The 22,390-nt window shown below is 38.9% G+C and overlaps 1 pseudogene; it reads right to left on the reverse strand.

The window, feature by feature from the left end:
• Positions 1–419: 419 nt before the first annotated feature.
• Positions 420–22,390, reverse strand: part of LOC114102095 (UDP-glucuronosyltransferase 2B31-like) — a 29,498-nt pseudogene continuing 7,527 nt past the window's right edge.

Here is a 22,390-nt window from a genome sequence, read left to right on the forward strand (position 1 = left end):
CTCTTTGGTCGAACTTTGGTGACTTCCCCTCTCTGCTATGGCGGGCCCCTGCCTCCTTGCTGGAGTGTCCGAAGGGAGGGGTGGAACTGGCTTGTCTCTGGTCTGACACAATCTCTGGTTTTAGTTCCCAGTTCGCTATTTCATAAAGGCTTGGTTAGATTCCCTTCACGTCGTCTCAGGGAGGGAGCCATTTGCCGGGTGGGCGGGGCCGTTCTCAGTGGGGGCGGGGTCGTTAGCAGAGCCGGGAGGGCACGGGCCGTCTGCCGGGCCAGGCAGGGACCCTTCTCGCTGCGCGGGCCGCCGGGAGCCGCCTGCAGAGCCGGGCCTGCGCTGGCCGGGGGCGGGGCCGCCAGCAGAGCCGGGAGGGTGGGGGGCCGTTTGCCGGGTGGGCGGGGCCGTTCTCAGTGGGGGCGGTGTCGTTAGCAGAGCCGGGAGGGCACAGGCCATCTGCTGGGCCAGGCGGGGACCCTTCTCGCTGCGCAGGCCGCCGGGGGCCGCCTGCAGAGCCGGGCCTGCGTTGGCTGGGGGCGGGGCCGCCAGCAGAGCCGGGAAGGCGGGGGGGCCATTTGCCAGGTGGGTGGGGCCGTTAGCAGAGCCAGGAGGGTGCAGGCCATTTGCCAGGCCAGGCAGGGACCCTTCTCGCCGCACTGGCCGCCGGGGGCCGCCTGTAGAACCGGGTAGGCAGCGGCCTCTTGGCTAAGAGCTGGGCGGGCGGGGTGGCCGATCACAGAGCGTGCGGGGCCGCCAGGAGAGCCGGGATGGCGGAGGCCGTCTGCCGGGCCAGGCGGGGACCCTTCTCGCTGCCCCGGGCCGCTGGGGGCCGCTTGCAGAGCCTGTCGGGAGGTGGCTGCGGGATTGGACCTCTGCGCCCACGTGGCCGGCCAAGATTCACTTGTCTAGGGCAAACTGTCACCTCTAATAAACTTACTAATTCCTGGCAGGTCTCCTTTCAGCGGAATTTTGCTAGAAATTCCTCAGTAGGTAGAATGTAGCTGTTTTAATGGGTGTTTCTGATCTGGTTAATGTGGAGATACTGAAAGTGCTGCTTCCTTGCCGGCCGCCATGTTGGAAGACCTCTATTTGTTGATTGATTGTACATCATCTTATGAGAAGTGTCTCTTAAGGTCCTTTGCCCATTTATTGATTATTTGTGATTTGTTTTAATATTTAGCTTTTTGAATTCTTTATATACCCTAGAGATTAGTGCTCTATCTGATGTTTGAGGGGTAAATATTTGTTCCCAAGATGTAGGCTCTCTATTTGTCTCACAGATTGTTTCTTTTGCTGAGAAGAAACTTTAGTTTAAGTCCATCCCATTTATTGATTCTTGATTTTTAATTCTTGCACCAGAGGTGTCTTATTAAGAAAGTTGGTGCCTAATCCCAGATGATGGAGATGATGCCTACTTTTTCTTTTATTAGACACAGGGTCTCTGGTTGTATTCCTAAGTCCTTGATCCATTTTGAGTTAAGTTTTGTGCATGGTGAGAGATAGGGTTTTAATTTTATTATGTTGCATATGGATTTCCAGTTTTCCCAGCACCATTTGTTGAAGAGGCTATCTTTTCTCCAATGCATGTTCTTGAAAACTTTGTCTAATATAAGATAATTGTAGTTTAGTGGGTTAGTCTCTGTGCCCTCTATTCTGTACCATTGGTCTGCCAGTCTGTTTTTGTGCCAATACCATGCTGTTTTTGTTACTATTACTTCATAGTATAGTTTAAGATCTGGTATAGTAATGCCACTTGCTTCACTCTTCCTACTAAAGATTGCTTTAGCTATTCTGGGTCTCTTATTTTCCAGATAAATTTCATGATGACTTTTTTTATTTCCATGAGGAATGTCATTGGAATTTTGATCAGAATTGCATTAAATCTGTATAGTGCTTTTGGAAGTATAGTCATTTTGATAATATTAATTCTGCTTATCCAAGAGCAAGGTAAATCTTTTCATCTTCTAAAGTCTTCTTTGATTTCTTTCTTTAGGGTTCTGTAATTTTCATTATATAGATCTTTCACCTCTTTTGTTGATTCCCAACCATTTTATTTATTTATTTATTTATTTATTTATTTATTTAAGCTATTGAGAATGGGGTAGTTTTCCTCGTTTCCCTTTCTGAGGATGTGTTACTGATATACAGAAATGCCTTTGGTTTATGGGTGTTGATTTTATATTTTGCTACTTTGCTGAATTCATTTACTAGTTCTAGAAATTTTCTTGTGGAACTTTTAGGGTCTTACAGATATTGAATCATATCATTAGCAAATAGTGCCAATTTGAGTTCTTCTTTTCCTATGTGTATCCCTTTAATTTTTTTCATCTGTCTAATTGCTGTGGCCAATGTTTCAAGAACTGTGTTAAATAGAAGTGGTGAAAGAGGGCATCCCTGTCATGTTCCAGTTTTTAGAGGGAATGTGTTCAGTTTTCCCATTTCTTTATTTTCTCTTGCTGTTGATTTTTAGTTTCATTCCATTAAAGTCTGGTGAGATGAGGAAAAAGTTTCAAATTTTTGGACAAGAAAAGGCATTCTTTATGACCTACATTCATTCAGTTTGGGGAAAAGTTTCATTAACTGGTACAAAGAGTGTGTCTTCTACAGCTAATGGATGTAATAATTTATAGCTATCTATAAAGTCCATTTGATCTTTAGTGTGAATTAATTCTAAAGATTTTTATTTTGGGGGGAGTGATTGATCTCATGAAAGTAGGGCTGTGAATCCACCACTACCATTTTAAGGGGCCTCTTTCTCCCTTTATGTCCAGCAGTGTTTGTTTAAAAAAAAATTGTGTGCAACCACATCAGTGTGTCTTGTATGTGTTTCTCTCTCTCTCTCTCTCTCTCTCTCTCTCTCTGTTTGTGTGTATGCCATTGTTAAATGCTTTTGATAAATTGTTCTCTTTATTCAAATGTAGTGACTTCTACCTCTTCTGACTGATTTTGGCTTCAAGTGTCCTTTGTCTCAAATGATTAATCACTAATGCTTACTTTTGGATTCCATTTGATTGGGATAAAATTCCAGATAATTTCACTTTGTGTGTTTCTTTGCCTGTGAGGTTAGTTTCTCCAAGGCACCAAACTGTTGGTTCTTACCTTTTAATCCAGTCAGCTGTTGTATATCTTCTAATTTGAAAAACAGAAACTTTTATGTGAATGGTATTTTTTCAAATATATATACTAACACTTATAATTTTTTTGTTTTTTCTTCTGATTGCTTCAAATAATATCTCTGTTCATTTCTTTCTCTCTTATTCATTTTAGAGAAATGATGTTTACAGAATTAGGAATGATTTATTTATTTATTCTTTCTTTTGTGGTGCTGGTGACTGAACCCAGAGTTTTGTGCATGTGAGGCAAGCCCTTTACCAACTGAGATATATCCAGCCCACTAGTGATTTTTATTTGATTTTATTATTTTTTCTCAAGAATTGTTTTGTTTATTTTTCCACATTCTCTCTTTATTAAATTGCTGTTACATCTGCATTTTTAATTTATTTTTCTTTTTATTGATGCATTATATTTTCACATAACAGTGGGATCTATTATAATATATCCATGTGCACACATAATAAAACAATATAGTTTTAACAATTTCATTCCCAGTATCACTGGTTTCCCTCCCTGCCCCTCCCCCAATCCCCTACTTTTATTCTACTGGTCTCCCTTCTATTTTTTTTTTTTAATTTGTTCTAATTGGTTACACATGACAGTAGAATGCATTTTGATACACTTTACACAAATAGAGCACAGCTTTTCATTCCTCTGGCTGTAGGTGGTGCAGATTACACCACTAGCATAGTAATACATATATATATATATATACATATATATATATATATATATATATATATATATTAATAATGTCTGTCTCATTCTACCATTCTTCCCATCCTAACTGTCCTACTCCTCCCCTCAGTCTTCTCTGCAAAATCCAAAGTTCCTTCATTCCTACCCCAATCCCCATAGATAAGCATTGCTTATCAGAGAAAACATTTGGCCTTTGGTTTTGGGGGATTGGCTTATTTCACTTAGCACGATGTTTGCTAGTTTCATCCATTTACCTGCAAATGCCATAATTTCATTTTTCTGTAAGGCTGAGTAATATTCCATTGTGTGTGTGTGTGTGTGTGTGTGTGTGTATGTGTGTGTATATATATATATATATATATATATATATATATATATATATATCACATTTTTTATTTATTAATCTGTTGAAGGGTATCTAATTTAGTTCCATAGTTTAGCTATTATGAGTTGAACTACTATAAACATTGATGTGGCTGCATCACTGTAGTATGCTGACTTTAATTCCTTTGGCATAAACCAAGGAGTGGATAGGTGGGTCAAATGGTGGTTCCATTCCAAGAAAGCAATGTATTCTGTTTATCTTTAATCCCTCTGCCTGAGTCATTTTCTGTGTATTTCTGTCTCTTTATCTATTATTTATTCTTCTATTCCCTTTGGAACACTAAAGAAGAAGTGAGCTTCCATAATAAATAATCACTTGTTGGAGAGATAAAAATATGCAAAGAAGTTCCAGTTCTTCTAGCACATCAGCAGTTTGATTCTTGATACCAATTCTCAGGTATGTTGAATGAATGACCTTCAAATGATTATAGCTCTTGCCAACATAAGAGCTGAGACTGAATAATAACTGCATTTGAGAATAATTTATTATGCTGCAATAGACAATTGCAATCATATTTTGACATATCTTTGATTATACACACACACAATACTTTTTCTATTAACATGTAGGTATAAAGATGGAAGACTATACATGTTACATTTTGAAAATAACTGTTAATAAGAAAGGGGAATCAGCATAAAATGGTGGTAAATACCCAGATAACATTAATACTACTTCCTACAAAGCAGTATGAGAAGTAGAGTAGTATGAGGTTGGCGGGGTTACTTTTTTTTTTAATTTTTATTTTTAAATTTTTTATTGTTGGTTGTTCAAAACATTACAAATTTCTTGACATATCATATTCCACACTTTGATTCAAGTGGGTTATGAACTCCCACCTTCACCCCATACACAGATTGCAGAATCACATCAGTTACACATCCATGATTTACATATTGCCATACTAGTGTCTGTTGTGCTCTGCTGCCTTTCCCATCCTCCACCATCCCCACTCCCCACCTCTCCCCTCCCCTCCCCTCCTCTCTCTCTACCCCCTCCACTGTATAACCCTGAGGGCCTCCTTCCATTTCCATGCAATTTCCCTTCTCTCTCCCTTTCCCTCCCACCTCTCATCCCTGTTAAATGTTAATCTTCTTCTCCTGCTCTTCGTCCCTACTCTGATCTTAGTTACTCTCCTTATATCAAAGAAGACATTTGGCATTTGTTTTTTAGGGATTGGCTAGCTTCACTTAGCATAATCTGCTCTAATGCCATCCATTTCCCTGCAAATTCTATGATTTTGTCAATTTTTAATGCAGAGTAATACTCCATTGTGTATAAATGCCACATTTTTTTTATCCATTCGTCTATTGAAGGGCATCTAGGTTGGTTCCACAGTCTTGCTATTGTGAATTGTGCTGCTATGAACATCGATGTAGCAGTGTCCCTGTAGCATGCTCTTTTTAGGTCTTTAGGGAATAGACCGAGAAGGGGAATAGCTGGGTCAAATGGTGGCTCCATTCCCAGCTTTCCAAGAAATCTCCATACTGCTTTCCAAATTGGCTGCACCAATCTGCAGTCCCACCAGCAATGTACAAGTGTACCCTTTTCCCCACATCCTCGCCAGCACTTGTTGTTGTTTGACTTCCTAATGGCTGCCAATCTTACTGGAGTGAGATGGTATCTTAGGGTGGTTTTGATTTGCATTTCTCTGACAGCTAGAGATGGTGAGCATTTTTTCATGTACTTGTTGATTGACTGTATGTCCTCCTCTGAGAAGTGTCTGTTCAGGTCCTTGGCCCATTTGTTGATTGGGTTGTTTGTTTTCTTATTGTCTAATTTTTTGAGTTCTTTGTATACTCTGGATATTAGGGCTCTATCTGAAGTGTGAGGAGTAAAGATTTGTTCCCAGGGTGTAGGCTCCCTATTTACCTCTCTTATTGTTTCTTTTGCTGAGAAAAAACTTTTTAGTTTGAGTAAGTCCCATTTGTTGATTCTAGTTATTAACTTTTGTGCTATGGGTGTCCTATTGAGGAATTTGGAGCCCGACCCCACAGTATGTAGATCGTAGCCAACTTTTTCTTCTATCAGATGCCGTGTCTCTGATTTGATATCAAGCTCCTTGATCCAATTTGAATTAACTTTTGTGCATGGCGAGAGAAAGGGATTCAGTTTCATTTTGTTGCATATGGATTTCAGTTTTCCCAGCACCATTTGTTGAAGATGCTATCCATCCTCCATTGCATGCTGTTAGACCCTTTATCAAATATAAGATAGTTGTAGTTTTGTGGATTGGTTTCTGTGTCCTCTATTCTGTACCATTGGTCCACCCGCCTGTTTTGGTACCAGTACCATGCTGTTTTTGTTACTATTGCTCTGTAGTATAGTTTGAAGTCTGGTATCGCTATACCGCCTGATTCACACTTCCTGCTTAGCATTGTTTTTGCTATTCTGGGTCTTTTATTTTTCCATATGAATTTCATGATTGCTTTCTCTATTTCTACAAGAAATGCTGTTGCGATTTTGATTGGCATTGCATTAAACCTATAGAGAACTTTTGGTAATATCGCCATTTTGATGATGTTAGTTCTGCCTATCCATGAACAGGGTATATTTTTCCATATTCTAAGATCTTCTTCTATTTCTCTCTTTAGGGTTCTGTAGTTTTCATTGTATAAGTCTTTCACCTCTTTTGTTAGGTTGATTCCCAAGTATTTTATTTTTTTTGAAGATATTGTGAATGGAGTGGTTGTCCTCATTTCCATTTCAGAGGATTTGTCGCTGATATACAGGAATGCCTTTGATTTATGTGTGTTGATTTTATATCCTGCCACTTTGCTGAATTCATTTATTAGCTCTAATAGTTACTTTGTAGAGCCTTTTGGGTGTGCTAGGTATAGAATCATATCATCTGCAAATAGTGATAATTTAAGTTCTTCTTTTCCTATTTTTATGACTTTAATTTATTTCATCTGTCTAATTGCTCTGGCCAGTGTTTTGAGAACTATGTTGAACAGAAGTGGAGAGAGAGGGCATCCCTGTCTTGTTCCAAATTTTAGAGGGAATGCCTTCAGTTTTTCTCCATTCAGAATGATGCTAGCCTGAGGCTTAGCATAGATTGCTTTTACAACATTGAGGTATGTTCCTGTTATCCCTAGTTTTTGTAGAGTTTTGAACATAAAGGGACGCTGTACTTTGTCGAATGTTTTTTCTGCATCTATTGAGATGATCATATGGTTCTTATTTTTAAGTCTATTGATGTGGTGAATAACATTTATTGATTTCCGTATATTGAACCAGCCTTTCATCCCAGGGATGAATCCTACTTGATCATGGTGCACAATTTTTTTGATATGTTTTTGTATCCGATTCGCCAGAATTTTATTGAGGATTTTTGCATCTAGGTTCATTAGAGATATTGGTCTGTAGTTTTCTTTCTTTGAAGTGTCTTTGTCTGGTTTAGGTATCCGGGTGAGGTTGGCCTCATAGAATGAATTTGGAAGTTCTCCCTCCTTTTCTATTTCCTGAAGTAGCTTGAAAAGTATTGGTATTAGTTCTTCTTTAAAGGTTTTGTAAAATTTGCTGTATACCCATCCGGTCCTGGGCTTTTCTTAGTTGGTAGTCTTTTGATGGTTTCTTCTATTTCCTCAATTGATATTGGTCTGTTTAGGTTTTCTATATCCTCCTGACTCAATCTGGGCAGATCATATGACTTAAGAAATTTATCTATGCCTTCACTATCTGCTAATTTACTGGAGTATAAGGATTCAAAATAGTTTTTGATTATCTTCTGTATTTCTGAAGTGTCTGTTGTGATATTGCCTTTTTCATCCCGTATGCTAGTAATTTGAGTTCTCTCTCTTCTTCTCTTCGCTAGCGTTGCTAAGGGTCTGTCGATTTTGTTTATTTTTTCAAAGAACCAACTTTTAGTTTTGTCAATTTTTTCAATTGTTTCTTTTGTTTTGATTTCATTAATTTCAGCTCTGATTTTAATTATTTCTTGCCTTCTACTTCTTTTGCTGTTGTTTTGCTCTTCTTTTTCAAGGATTTTGAGATGAAGTATGAGATCATTTATTTGTTGGTTTTTTCTTTTTTTAAGGAATGAACTCCAAGCAATGAATTTTCCTCTTAGAACTGCTTTCAATGTGTCCCATAGATTCCGATATGTTGTGTCTGTGTTTTCATTTATCTCTAAGAATTTTTTAATTTCCTCCTTGATGTCTTCTATAACCCATTGATCATTCAGTAACCTATTGTTCATTCTCCAAGTGATGTATGCTTTTTCCTTCCTTCTTTTATCGTTGATTTTCAGTTTTATTCCATTATGATCAGATAAGATGCATGGTATTATCTCTACTCCTTTATATTTTCTAAGAGTTGCCCTGTGACATAATATATGATCTATTTTTGAGAAGGATCCATGTGCTGCTGAGAAAAAAGTGTAACTGCTTGATGTTGGGTGGTATACTCTATATATGTCAATTAGGTCTAGGTTATTAATTGTGTTATTGAGTTCTATAGTTTCCTTATTCAACTTTTGTTTGGAAGATCTGTCCAGTGGCGAGAGAGGTGTTTTGAAGTCTCCCATGATTATGGTATGGTGGTCTATTAGACTCTTGAACTTGAGAAGAGTTTGTTTGACGAACATAGCTGCACCATTGTTTGGGGCATAAATATTTATGATTGTTATGTCTTGTTGGTGTATGGTTCCCTTAAGCAGTATGTAGTGTCCCTCTTTATCCCTTTTGATTAACTTGGGCTTGAAATCTATTTTATTTGATATGAGTATGGACACTCCTGCTTGTTTCCGAAGTCCATATGAGTGATATGATTTTTCCCAACCTTTCACCTTCAGCCTATGTATGTCTTTTCCTATCAAATGCGTCTCCTGTAGGCAGCATATTGTTGGGTCTTGTTTTGTGATCCATTCTACTAGCCTGTGTCTCTTAATTGGTGAGTTTAAGCCATTAACATTTAGGGTTATTATTGAGATATGGGTTGTTCTTCCAGCCATATTTGTTTATTTCTGTTACTAAACATGGTTTGTTTTCCTCTTTGATTATTTCCCCCCCTTTACTGTCCTACCTCCCACTGTTGGTTTTCATTGTTATTTTCCATTTCCTCTTCCTGTAATGTTTTGGTGAGGATGTTTTGAAGAGATGGTTTTCTAGCTGCAAATTCTTTAAACTTTTGTTTATCGTGGAAGGTTTTAGTTTCATCTTCCATCCTGAAGCTTAATTTTGCTGGATACACAATTCTTGGTTGGAACCCATTTTCTTTCAGTGTTTGAAATATGTTATTCCAGGATCTTCTAGCTTTCGAGTCTGTGTTGAAAGATCAGCTGTTATCCTGATTGGCTTACCCCTAAATGTAATCTGCTTCCTTTCTCTTGTAGCTTTTAAAATTCTCTCCTTATTCTGTATGTTGGGCATCTTCTTTATAATGTGTCTAGGTGTGGATCTCTTATGATTTTGCACATTCGGCGTCCTGTAGGCTTCTAGGATTTGGGATTCTGTTTCATTCTTCAAGTCTGGGAAGTTTTCTCGTATTATTTCATTGAATAGACTGCTCATTCCTTTGGTTGGTGCTCTGTACCTTCCTGTATCCCAATGACTCTTAAGTTTGGTCTCTTTATGTTATCCCATATTTCTTGGATGTTCTGCTCGTGGTTTCTTAACAGTCTTGCTGAGCTGTCTATGTTCTTTTCCAGTTGAAATACTTTGTCTTCATTGTCTGATGTTCTATCTTCTAAGTGTTCTACTCTGCTGGTAGTATTCTCCATTGAGTTTTTAAGTTGGTTTATTGCTTCCTGCATTTCTAGGATTTCTGTTTGTTTGTTTTTTATAACCTCTATCTATCTGTATAATTGATCCTTTGCTTCCTGGATTTGTTTGCGTAATTCATTGTCGAAGTGATCTTTCATTGTCTGATTTTGCTGTCTAATGTCTTCCTTGATACTCCAGATCATCTGAAGCATGTATATCCTGAATTCTTTATCTGACATTCCATCTGCTGCAGCTGTTACCTCTTCTAAAGTTGCGTTGACCTGCATTGCTTGTGGTCCTTTCTTTCCTTGTCTTTTCATACTGCTTGCGTATCTTTCCTGCAGGTTCGGGCGGCGGCTCTGCTCTCTCCTTATTCCAATTGGGTTGTCGTGACTACCACACTGGCAGGTCGCTGGGCCTGTTCTGGGCGCTGGCGGTGGCTCTGTTCTGCCCCTACTCCAATTGGGGTGACGAGTGTACCACGCCGGCAGGCCACCGGGCCTGATCCGCCGGTCGGTTGCTGGTTTGCCTACCCTGCAGGCACGGGCGGCGGCTCTACTCTGCCCCTACTCCAAATGGGGTGACGTGTCTGTCATACTGGCAGGCCACTGGGCCTGTCCTGTTGGTCGGTCGCAGATCTGCCCACCTTTCGGGCACTGGTGGTGGCTCTGCTCTGCCCCTACTCCAATTGGGGTGTTGTGACTACCCCGCCTGCAGGTCGCTGGGCCTGTTCCTGGCACGGGCGGCGACTCTGCTCTGCCCCTACTCCTATTAGGGTGGTGTGTGTACCACGCCGGCAGGCTCCTGGGCCTGATCCGCCGGTCTGTCGCAGGTCTGCCTACCTTGGAGGCGCGGGCGGCAGATCTGCCCTGCCCCTCCTACCACGCCTGCGGACCCCTGGGCCTGATCTGCAGGTTGGTCACAGGTCTGCTCACCCTGCGGGCACTGGTGGTGGTTCAGCTCCGCCCCCACTCCAATTGGGTTCACGTGACCACCACACCGGCAGGGCCTGATCCGGGCGTGGGCGAAGGATCTGCTCTGCCCCTACTGCAGTTGGGGTGATGTGTGTACCCCACTCGCAGGCCACTGGGCCTGACCCACCAGTCTGTCACAGGTCTGTTTACCTTGCAAGCGCGGGCGGTGGCTCTGCCCTGCCCCTCCTACCACGCCCGTGTACCACTGGGTCGCGGGTCTGCCCACCTTGCGGGCGCGGGTGACGGCTCCGCTCCACCCCCTCTCCAATTGGGGTCAAACGGACACCACGCTGGCGAGCCGCTGGGCCTCCTCCGGGCGCTGGCGGCGGCCCGGCTCCTCCCCTCTGGCTCGACGACAAATCGAGGAGACTCGGGTGTCTGTGCCTCACCCCCCCTACCAGGAGACCAACTATTTCTGTCGCCACTGGTATTGATGAAGTTCTTTCCTCCGCCGCTTTCTGATGACATCAGATCTCTGCCATGTTGGTATCCTATGCAAATGGCAGCATTTCGTTGCCCTTGCCGGGCAACCAAAGCAACGGGTGAGTCCTGACCGGCCCTCAGCAGGACCCGGACCAAGAAGCAGTTTCCGCGGGCTCCTAGCCCTGGGCCAGGGCAGTTCCGGGAGCCGGAACTCGGCCGCTCTGTGCTCGGTGTATGCTCCGATAAGAGTAGGCTCCAAGAAGCAGCCCCCGCGGGTTCAGTTCCGGGAGCCGGAACTCGGCTGCTTAGTGCTTGGTGTATGCTCTGATAGGAGCAGGGTCCAAGAAGCAGCCTCCGCAGGCTCCCCAGCCCTGGGCCAGGGCGGTTCCAGGAGCCGGAACTCGGCCGCTCCGCCCTCGGTGTTCGCTCCGATAAGAGCAGGTTCTAAGAAGCACCCAGGCACTGAGCCCGAGCAATCTGTCTGCAAGCCGCAGGTGAATGGCAGCCTGAAATTACCTGTTCTTTGGCTGAATGAACTGCGGTCAGTCGAAAACAGGGATGGTGACGTCAGCTTTCCAACATGGTGTCTGCTGGCCTCCTCTGTGGTCTGACCGGTGTGGAGAACCGAGATGGACCGCTTCCTTCCCCCATCTCGAACCCAGAGTTCAGCCCTGAGTACGGTGCTTGCACGGCTGGCAGAAACTGCAGCGCTGTATTCCTGCGTCGCTATCTCCTCGTTTCGCAGCGTGCGCTGCAGACTCTAGCCGCGGGGCAATTTGCTGAAAAAGCAGTGTTACCCTCCGTGCGACAAACCTCTCGCGTTTGAGTCCCCGTAGCCGATCCTCGTGAGATGGAAATCCTTCCTCCAGGTTCCGGAGCACCCCACTATTGCTGGAAATTCCTAACAAGATAGCCTTTAGCCGTCCTGACTTGTCATACTCCCACACAGTGAAGCAGCACACGGGGGCAATGCACTCCCCTCGCTGCCATCTTCCTAATCCCCTGGCGGGGTTACTTAACCTACCTGCTTCACTTTTGATAAATTCACTTTTGATAATTATTACTTATGATAAAATGAAAATGAAATTAAATGCCTTAACTAAGTCATAACTTCATTTAAAAGAAATGAATTTATTAACATGGTAAACCTTTAAAAATTAGTTATTTTAATATTAAAATTCAACTGGCTCTATGATAATTATTAAGTGGCTAGAAAAAAATCAATTGGAAATTATTTAATAAGTAAACCTGTTGAGACACATATGACCCACCATTCTTCAAAAACATTCAAATCCTATGAAGTCAACTATAAGCAATGAGACTGAAGTAGCTACAATGTCTCCCCCAAAAAAAAAGAAACCCAGAAATGTACTGATTTGTTGTTAACTTCTTCAGATTTGAAAAAAAAATCATCCTTTATAAAAGAGAAGGAATCCTTCCAAATTCATTCGGTAAATTCAGTATTTCCCTGCTACAAAAAATGTTAGTTTTTTTTCAATACAACCATGCTGAACAGACTGAGAAATAATTCAGAGAAATCATATTCACATGAGTGTCAAAATAAACTAAATTTAGGAAATAACCAAAGAGTTGAAGTCCCTCTGAAGTGGAAATTGTAAAACACTGATGAGAGAAACTGAAGGAGATGTCAGAAGTTAGAAAGACTGCTCACGTTCATTAACTTAGAGAACTAATATTGCTAAAATGGCCATAGAACCATAAGACACCCAAAGATTCAATGAAATCTCCATCAACATACCAATGGTATTCTTCACAGAACTAGAAAAGGCATATGAAAGTCTCTGAGTGGTCAAAGAAATCCTGAGACAAAAGAGCAATGCTGGAAGTATTGCAAAATGTGCTACAGAATCATATTAACAAATATAGCATGGTATTAGCATAAAACCAGATTGTAGACAATGGAATAGAATAGAAAATGCAAAAATAAACCTGCAGGTCTATAGTCAACTGATTCTTGGCAAAGTTTCCAAAAAGGTACATTGGAACAAAGATTAAAAAATGGGAAAACAGGACATATACATGTCAATATTAAATCTAGATTTCCTTGTCTCACCCTGTACAAAGTGATCTCAAAGTGGATCAAAGAATTTAATGTTGGATATAAAAGTTTGGAGCTTACAGGAAAAAATTGGGGAGACATTTTATGATGTAAGAAGAGGCAACAGTTTTCTGAATAGGACTACAAAGCTTGGGAAGTAAATGGAAGAAGTGGCATATTGGATTAGATCAAATTTAAAAGCTTCTAGACAGCAAATGAAGCAACTGGGAGAAAAAGAGGAACCTTCAAATAGGACAAAATTTTTCATATGTATTCATTTGACAGTGAATTAATATTCAGAATATATAAAGAAGTAAAAAAAAAATGTTCGACCAAAGAACAAGCCATAGAAACAACAAATGGGAAAAGGATCTGAATAGACTCTTCTAAAAAGAAGTTCAAATCACCAATGTAGGAAGAAAAGTGCTGAACATCTTTAGCCATAAGGAATATACAAATCAATGTACCTCACCCTGTCAGAGTGGTTGCTATCACAACAACAATAACAACAACAAAATAACATATGCTGGCAAGGATCTGAAGAAGAAAGAACCCTTATGTGGTGTTGGTAGAATGCAACTTCCAACAGCAACTATGGAAAACAGTAGGAGGTTCAAAAAAAAAAAAAACACTAAAATTACAACTATTTTATGACCCACTCCTAGACATACATTCAAAAGAATTGAAGTCAGTATATAAAACAGATTCCTGAATGACTATCTTTATTACAATACTATGCACAATAGCCAAGCTATGGAAACAGTATAGGTTTCTATTCACAGATGAAGAACTAAGGATAAGATAATATATCTATATCTATATGCCTATAGGTATAGATATATATTATATATCATCATATGGTTTTATATATATATATATATATATATATATATATATATATATATATATATATATATATATATATATATGTAGTGATACACACATATATCACACATATATCATATATGTAAGTTGTTATACACACATATAATTAGAATTTTATTTAGCTGTGAAGAAGAATAAAGTCATGTTCTTTGTAGAAAAAATGAATGGAACTAGAGATCATCTTTTTATGGGAAATAAGCCAGAGAGAAGACAAATGTCACATATCTTTTCTCATTATGGGAATTAAAATAAAAACCCTGAACATCAAAGAGGTATTGTTAAGACAGAGGAAAGTGGTTAGAGGAGAGAAGGAGGGGAAATTGTAGGCTGGGAGGATATGATTAAAACATAATACATGTACTCACGGAAATGTCACAAAGAATTTCCTTAATTTATAGAAATAATGATTGAATATTTACATAAAATATATTAAGTGAAAGTAATTCTGTTCATATTCCATATTATCTATATCTGTTTACCTGTTGATAGACACTTGGTTAGATTATAGTCTTGGCTATTGTGAAACATGTTAAAAGCAAAATGGCAGTGTAGATATTTCTTTCACAAGCAGGTTTCTTTCCATTTGTATATATGCCCAGAAAGAAACTGGTTACATCTCGTAGTATTTCTATTTCATTCTTTTTGTAATACTTTAGTACTCTTTTCTGTAATGTATACCCTAACTTACATTCCTACAAACAATGTAAAAGCCTACTCTTTTCTCTATATCTTTGCCAATACTACTTATTTTTTGTCTTTCAATAGTGTTCACTATAACTGGAGTAAGATGATATATCACTGTAGGTTTATTTGTGTTTTTCTAATAATTATTGATGGTGAGCTTTTTTGTTATATATTTGTGGACCACTTTTTATATCTCCTTTTTGAGAAATTTATTTCTATTCCATTGTTTTTTCCTCTTTTTAATTGTTGTTGCTGGTGAGGTAATTGGGACCTTGATATATTGAGGATATCATTCTCTTGTTGGATGAATGGTTTGCAAGTGTTTTATCCAATTCCATATGTTTTCATTTAATTCTTTTGATTGTTTCCTTTGATGTTCTATTTTTCAATTTTTACTTATGTTGCTTGTGCTTTTGGGTTAGAGTCAATAACCCTTTGCTGAGGGTTATGGTCTGAAATGTTTCTTCTGGTAGTTTTACAATTTGCATACTTACATTTATATCTTTAATATGTTTTGAGTTGATTATTTATTTGATAAATAGTAGAAGTACAGTTTTATTCTTCTATATGTGGAAATTAAGTTTTTCTTTCACCACTTGTTGGTCCCTATGTTGAAAGTCAAGTTACTATAAATTGGTGGACTGATCTTTTGGTTCTATATTCTGCTACAATGGTCCACTTATCAGATTTTATGCTAATTCTTTGCTGCTTCACTTTCTATAACTTAATATATTTTGTAATATATTTTGAGGCAAAATATTATAATATTTCTCACTGTTTTTTTCAGAAGTATTAGCTCTCCAAGTGTCTTTCATGGATCCAGATAGTTTTTACTATATTTATATTATATTGGTTATTTCTGTGAAGGAGTTCCTCAGTATTTTGTTAAGTTTTGCTTTCTGACCTTAGATTGCTTTATATTTTGTGGACATTATACCAAATTGAATTCTTCTTATGAAGGTGAACTATCTTTACATTTTTGCATGTGACTCATTCAATTTATTTTATCAGTGTTTCAGAATTAACATTTTATTTTTTTTTACCTTTCATGGTAAATTTATTGCTAGCTAATTATTTTTCCGTAACTATTATAAGTTGAATTTATTTCTTGATTTTTCAGGTAGCTTCTTATTGGTGTTGATCATGAATCCAGTAACATTATCAAGAATGGTTTATCTATTATTTTTCATCCAAAAGGTTTCTGGTGGGTTGAGAAGGGTTTTTTTTTCTATGTAAGATTGTTTGGACTCAAAACAGTAATAATTTGACTTCTTTCTTTCCTATTTGGATGAAATTTCTTTCTTTCTTTGGTTAATTGTTCTGAGTCGGATTTACAATATCATATTGAGTAAGAGTGGTGAAAGTGAACATTCTTCTCTGGCTCCCAAATTTAAAGAAAAAATTTCAACTTTTCCTAATTCAATATCATGTTATTTGTGCATCAGGAATATGTGTCTTTAGTTGTGTTGAGGTATGTCCTTCTACTTGTGACTTGCTGACAGGATTTATTAAAATTTATTGAATACATTCTATTTCCTTTTATAATTAGTCTCATCTTTTACAAGTTATTAGCCACTTTTAATTCTGTGAATTGCTTATCCATCTGCTTCACTTATTTGTATACAAAACTGTTTAAATTTCTGATGATTGTAATATTTTTTCACTATTTGATGAATATTACTCTTTTGTTCATATATAAGTTGCATGAAAACTAAGTCAGTCTTCATGATTTAACAGTATTTTTAACAACTTACTGTATTAGTTCTATTTGTATTTATATATATATATATATATATATATATATATATATATATATATAAATTATTAGATAAGATGTAAAAATAATTCATCCAAACCTTTCCTATAATTTCTCTAATTTTTAAACAAAAGTTTTCTAAGGAGGTGAAAGACCTCTACAATGAAATGTGGACAACATTGATGAAAGAAATTAAAGATCTCAAAAGATGGAAAGACTTCCCCTGTTCATTGATAGGCTGAATTAATATTATTAAAATGCCCTATAATAAAAAGCAATATACAAATACAGTTAATTCACCATGAGAACAACAATGACATTGTCCACAGAACTAGAAAAAAGCAGTGCTCTAATTAATTTAGAAGAATAAATAACCCAGAAAAGCCAGGGCAATTCTAAACCCAGAAAGTAATGTTGGAGGCATCAAAATATTTGACTTCAAATTATACTACAGAGCTATAGTAACAAAAATTGCATGGTACTGTTTTAAAACAGACACACAGGCCAGTGGTACAAAATAGAAGACACAGAGACAAACCCACAAATCTACAGATGTCTGATTCTTGACAAAATTGCCAAAAATACACTGGAGAATAAATTGATTATTTAGGAAATGATGTTGGGATCTGGTTATCCATGTGTAGAAGAATGAAACTAGCCCCCTAACTGTGACCCTACACAAAAATAAACCCCAAATGGATCAAAGACCTAGGAATTAGAAATTATGCAACTCCTAGAAGAAAACAAACGGTCAACACTCCAGTATATAGGCACAGGAAATGACTTTCTCAATAGAACGATAAAGTTCAGAAAATCATGCTAAGAGTTAATAAATGGGAAGGCATCAAATTAAAAAGCTTCTTCACAGCAAAACAATTATAATTTTGAAGAGAAAACATACAGAATGGAAGAAAGTCTTTGCTAGTTACATTTGACTAAGGATTAATATTTAGAATATATAAAGAATTTAAAAAACTTTACACCAAAAAAAACAAACCAAATCAACAAATGGGCAAATGAATAAAAAAGATACTTCTCAAAAGAAGAAATATAAATAACCAAAAAAAATGTGAAAAATATCTTTGATACATTTAATCTTCATGGAAATGCAAAGCAAAAGTATACTTGGATTTTATCTTATACCAGTCAGAAAGGCAGTCATCAATAAAAAAATAAAATGCTGGAAAGAATGTGAAGAAAACACTTTTACAATATTGGAGACATTGTAAACTAGTACTACCACTATGGAAATCAGTATAGAGGTTCCTCAAAAATGAGGCATGGAGCCATTATAAGACCCAGCTATACCACTTCTCAGTATTTATCATGAAGAATTAAAGTCATTTCATTACCCTGATACATGCATATCCATGTTTATATTTTTAGAAGCACAATTTACAATAGCCCAACTATGAAACTAGCTTAGGTGTCTGCCAGTGGATGAATGGATTTTATAAAAATTGTGGTTTTTATACATAATGGAATTTTATTCAGTCATAAAGAAAAATAAAATTATGTTATATGCATGAAAATGGATGGAACTAGAGATCATTATGTTAAACAAAATAAATAAGTCAAACTCAGAAGTCAAGGTTTTTATGTTTTCTCTCAGATGTGGAAGCTAGAGGCAAAAAAGGAAAGATGGAGGTAGATCTCATGAAAATCAGTAGAAGAGCAGAAGCAGAAAGCCTCCAAAGGGTGGAATGTGAGGTAAGAGGGGAAAAGTGTTGGGAAGTGATATTGGCCAAATTATATTGTTATATTGTGTCTTTATTTGTATGTACAAATATGTCACAACAAATCCTATCAGTCTATAAAATTACAATGCACCAATAAAAAGTGGAAAAAGATGCAAAAATGCTTTAATATTTATTTTGAATTAAACTTAAGATGGAGAATATTTCTTGTGAGGCTTGGCTGGTGGTCTTTATAACAAAAAAAATAACTAACTATTATGGTTTGGACTTGAGGTGTCCCCCAAAAGCTCACGGTAGACACAATGGGGGATAGTTCAGAGGGGAAATGATTGGGTTATGAGAGTCTTAAGCCAAACAGTGAATTAATCACCTGATGGGATTAATTGAGTGGTTACTGAAGGAAGGTGGGGTGTGGCTGCAGGAGGCAGGTCATTGGGGTCATGGCTTTGGGGTATATATTTTATATCTGGCAAGTGGAATCTCTCTCTACCTCCTTGCTGGGAGCCATTAGCCAAGTAGGTATGACAATTTCCTTGCCAGCGCACCCCATGTTGCTTAGTGGAAGGACTCGTGGAAATAGGACATTTTGCAGTGACATTGCAGTTAGGTGACCTTGCTCAAGGACCAGGGCAGATCCGGGATTAGGGTGTTCCCGGTTTAGGATAATCGGGTTTAGGGCGTTCCAGGTTTAAGATTATTCCTGCTGGGAATAGGGCGTATCCTGCTGCCTGAGTTCCCCTTGAGTTCTCATGGGATTCAGACAGTATTTTTTGGGAGATAGAAGCCCAGTGGATGTGGATTTGGGCAGAGAACGTGGATTTCCCCAGAACGTGATTGTAGACGGCTGGTGTGAGTTCGGGAATAAAGAGTTGCTGTTTGAATCTACAAGCTGTGTGGTGGCTCGTGATTGTGTGCCCAGCCAGACTGTGGCATTTGTGCCCAGCCAGACTGCGGCATTTGGCGGCTCAAAAGGGGAACGTCTGAAGCTTGGAGGTAAGTGAAATTGCTCGCCCCTGAGGAAGAGCGAAAGAATGGGTGACCAATTCAAAAAACAATGTGTTATTGTTTTGATTTATCTTGTTTTTGTTTCAAGCTGCCTATCCCTAGAAATTTCTCAGGCAAACTGGAAAAAATGGTTGACTAAAGTTTTGAAGTTTGTCGGCCCTGAGGAAGAGAAAATTGATACAACGATTTTTTATTCCGTTTTTGTTTCATTCAGTTTCGGTTTTGTTTTGTGTTATCTTATTGGGTTGCGTTATCTTTATAGTAGATTAGAAATTAGTAAAAAAACAAACCGAAAAGATGTTAAGTAAATTGTTAGAGGTTCAGACCATGGAGAAAGACATTTTAGATCAAGCAAAAGAGAAGGTCTCTCGAGCTAGTCAGACAGAGGAAGAAAATTTAAAGGAAAAGGGGTTGTTAGGAAAAAGGCCACAACAGGAGGCTGTTACTAACTCCGTTTTATCACAAGAGGGCATAATTCAACCAACAGCCCCACCGATGGAGACAGCTGAGTGGCCCTCAAACCCCGTAGTTGATAAATGGGATCCTGAGACAGGACCTCAAAGATTAGCATGCCCTGTACTTGAACAGGCAGGAGGACAGCGAATTCACCATGCTTTAGATTTTAAAACAGTGAAGCAGTTAAAGGAGGCTGTAACAACCTATGGTCCCCAAGCTCCCTTCACGATAAGCATGGTCGAGTTCATTACTAACTTGGACATGAGGCCAGCAGATTGGGCTAGCATGTGTAAATCTGTACTAAATGGAGGACAATATTTGTTATGGAAGGTTGTCAATGAGGAATTTTGCGCGGAGACAGCTAGGCGAAATGCAGCAACCGGTTACCCTCAAAGAAATCTAGATATGTTGTTAGGAAAAGGACCTTATGAGGGTCAACGGCAAAAAATTGAATATGATCCTGCTATATATGCACAAATTGCTGCAGACGCAGTTAGGGCATGGAAGACTTTACAAGGACATGGAGATTTACAAGGTCAGCTATCTAAGGTAATACAGAGAGCTAATGAACCTTATGTTGACTTTGTAGATAGGCTAATTCAAACGGCTGCCAAAATTTTTGGGGATACAGAACAAGCAATGCCATTAATAAAACAACTGGCTTATGACCAAGCAAATCATTTCTGCAGAGAGGTTATTAGACCATGGAGACATGAAGATTTAAACACATATATTAAATTATGTAGAGATATTAATGAACAAGGGCAAGTCTTGGCAGCTGCAGTACAACAGGCTTTAGATGCCAGGCCAAAAACATGCTATGATTGTGAACAAACAGGACATTTTAAAAGGAATTGCCCCATAGGAGGAGGGTTTAACAAAAGTTGGTATCAAAGGAATAGAATACCGGGTATTTGCCCACGATGCTGTAGAGGGAGACATTGGGCTAATGAATGCCGTTCTCAAACCACCATAGAGGGTACTCCCTTATCAAAAAACGGACAAAGACCAGGTATTTATCCATGATATCATGGAGAAAGGCATCAGGCTCCATTGCCAAAAAACGGACAGGGGGGCCCAATGCTCTGGGGCCCACAACCAGAAATCTACGGGGCAGTGGAGGAACCCAGCAACACCATCAGGGTAGTGCCCAGGACACATTGTCCATTAAATCCCTCATCAGACAAACCCGAGGGAGTGCAGGGTTGGACATCTGCGCCTCTGCCAGAGCAGTATTAACTCCAGAGATGGGAGTTCAAATCATTCCCAGAGGAGTAAAAGGACCTCTTCCCCAAGGAACAGTAGGCATATTATTGGGACGTAGTTCATCTACATTAAAAGGACTTATGATAAGTCCTGGGGTAATTGATCCCGATTATGTAGGTGAAATAAAAATTATACCTAGTTCTCCAAGAGGTATATCAGTAATTTCACCTGGAGATAGAATAGCACAGTTGTTAATAATACCCAGCCTACATAATAAATTTCCTAGTCATAGTGTAGAAAGAGGTTCCAGGGGATTAGGCTCCACAGGTGTAGATTGGGCTATGTTGTCTTTAAATTTAGATTCTCGCCCAATGCTAAAACTAAATATTCAAGGTCACGAGTTTAATGGGCTACTGGACACAGGAGCTGACCTTAGCATCATATCTCGTCAAGAATGGCCAAAACATTGGCCATTACAACAAGCCACTCAAACGCTTCGAGGCCTAGGAGTGGCGACTAATCCCCATAGAAGTTCTATGATATTAGATTGGAAGGATCCTGAAGGATATGAAGGAACTATACAGCCATATGTATTGGATCATCTTCCTATAAATTTATGGGGACGAGATGTCCTAGATCAATTAGGTTTGACGTTAACAAATAACATCAATCCTAATGCGCCCACTACTAGGGCTAGACAAGGCTTTAGGAAAGAAAAAAAGATTAGGAAAACAAGGGCAAGGTATAGCAGCACCAATACAAATAGATCAAGGAACAGACAGACATGGGTTGGATTTTCAGAAAGGGCCACTGAGACAATCAAAATTACTTGGAAATCAGAAAGACCAGTGTGGGTTCCTCAGTGGCCCCTGACTAAAGAAAAGATACAAGTAGCCCATGATCTGGTCAAACAACAATTAGCGGAAGGACATATACAAACTTCCGTATCTCCCCATAATACTCCCATTTTTGTCATCAAAAAGAAATCTGGTAAATGGAGATTATTGCAAGATTTAAGAGCCATTAATAATGAGATGGTTATTATGGGACCTGCTCAATCAGGGATTCCTCAATTGTCTGCTTTGCCAAAAACCTGGCATGTTTTAGCTATAGATATTAAAGATTGTTTTTTTTCAATTCCAATTCATCCCGAGGATAGTCCACGTTTTGCATTTACTATCCCTGCATTAAATCGTGAAGGTCCTGATCAGAGGTATGAATGGAAAGTACTCCCTCAAGGGATGGCTAACAGTCCAACTATGTGTCAAATATATGTTAACAAAGCAATCCAGCCACTTAGAAATCAAAATCCTGAACTACAAATATTTCACTATATGGATGATGTATTATT

The sequence above is a fragment of the Marmota flaviventris genome, chromosome 7, assembly GCF_047511675.1.
Source record: "Marmota flaviventris isolate mMarFla1 chromosome 7, mMarFla1.hap1, whole genome shotgun sequence".
Taxonomy (NCBI): Eukaryota; Metazoa; Chordata; class Mammalia; order Rodentia; family Sciuridae; genus Marmota; species Marmota flaviventris.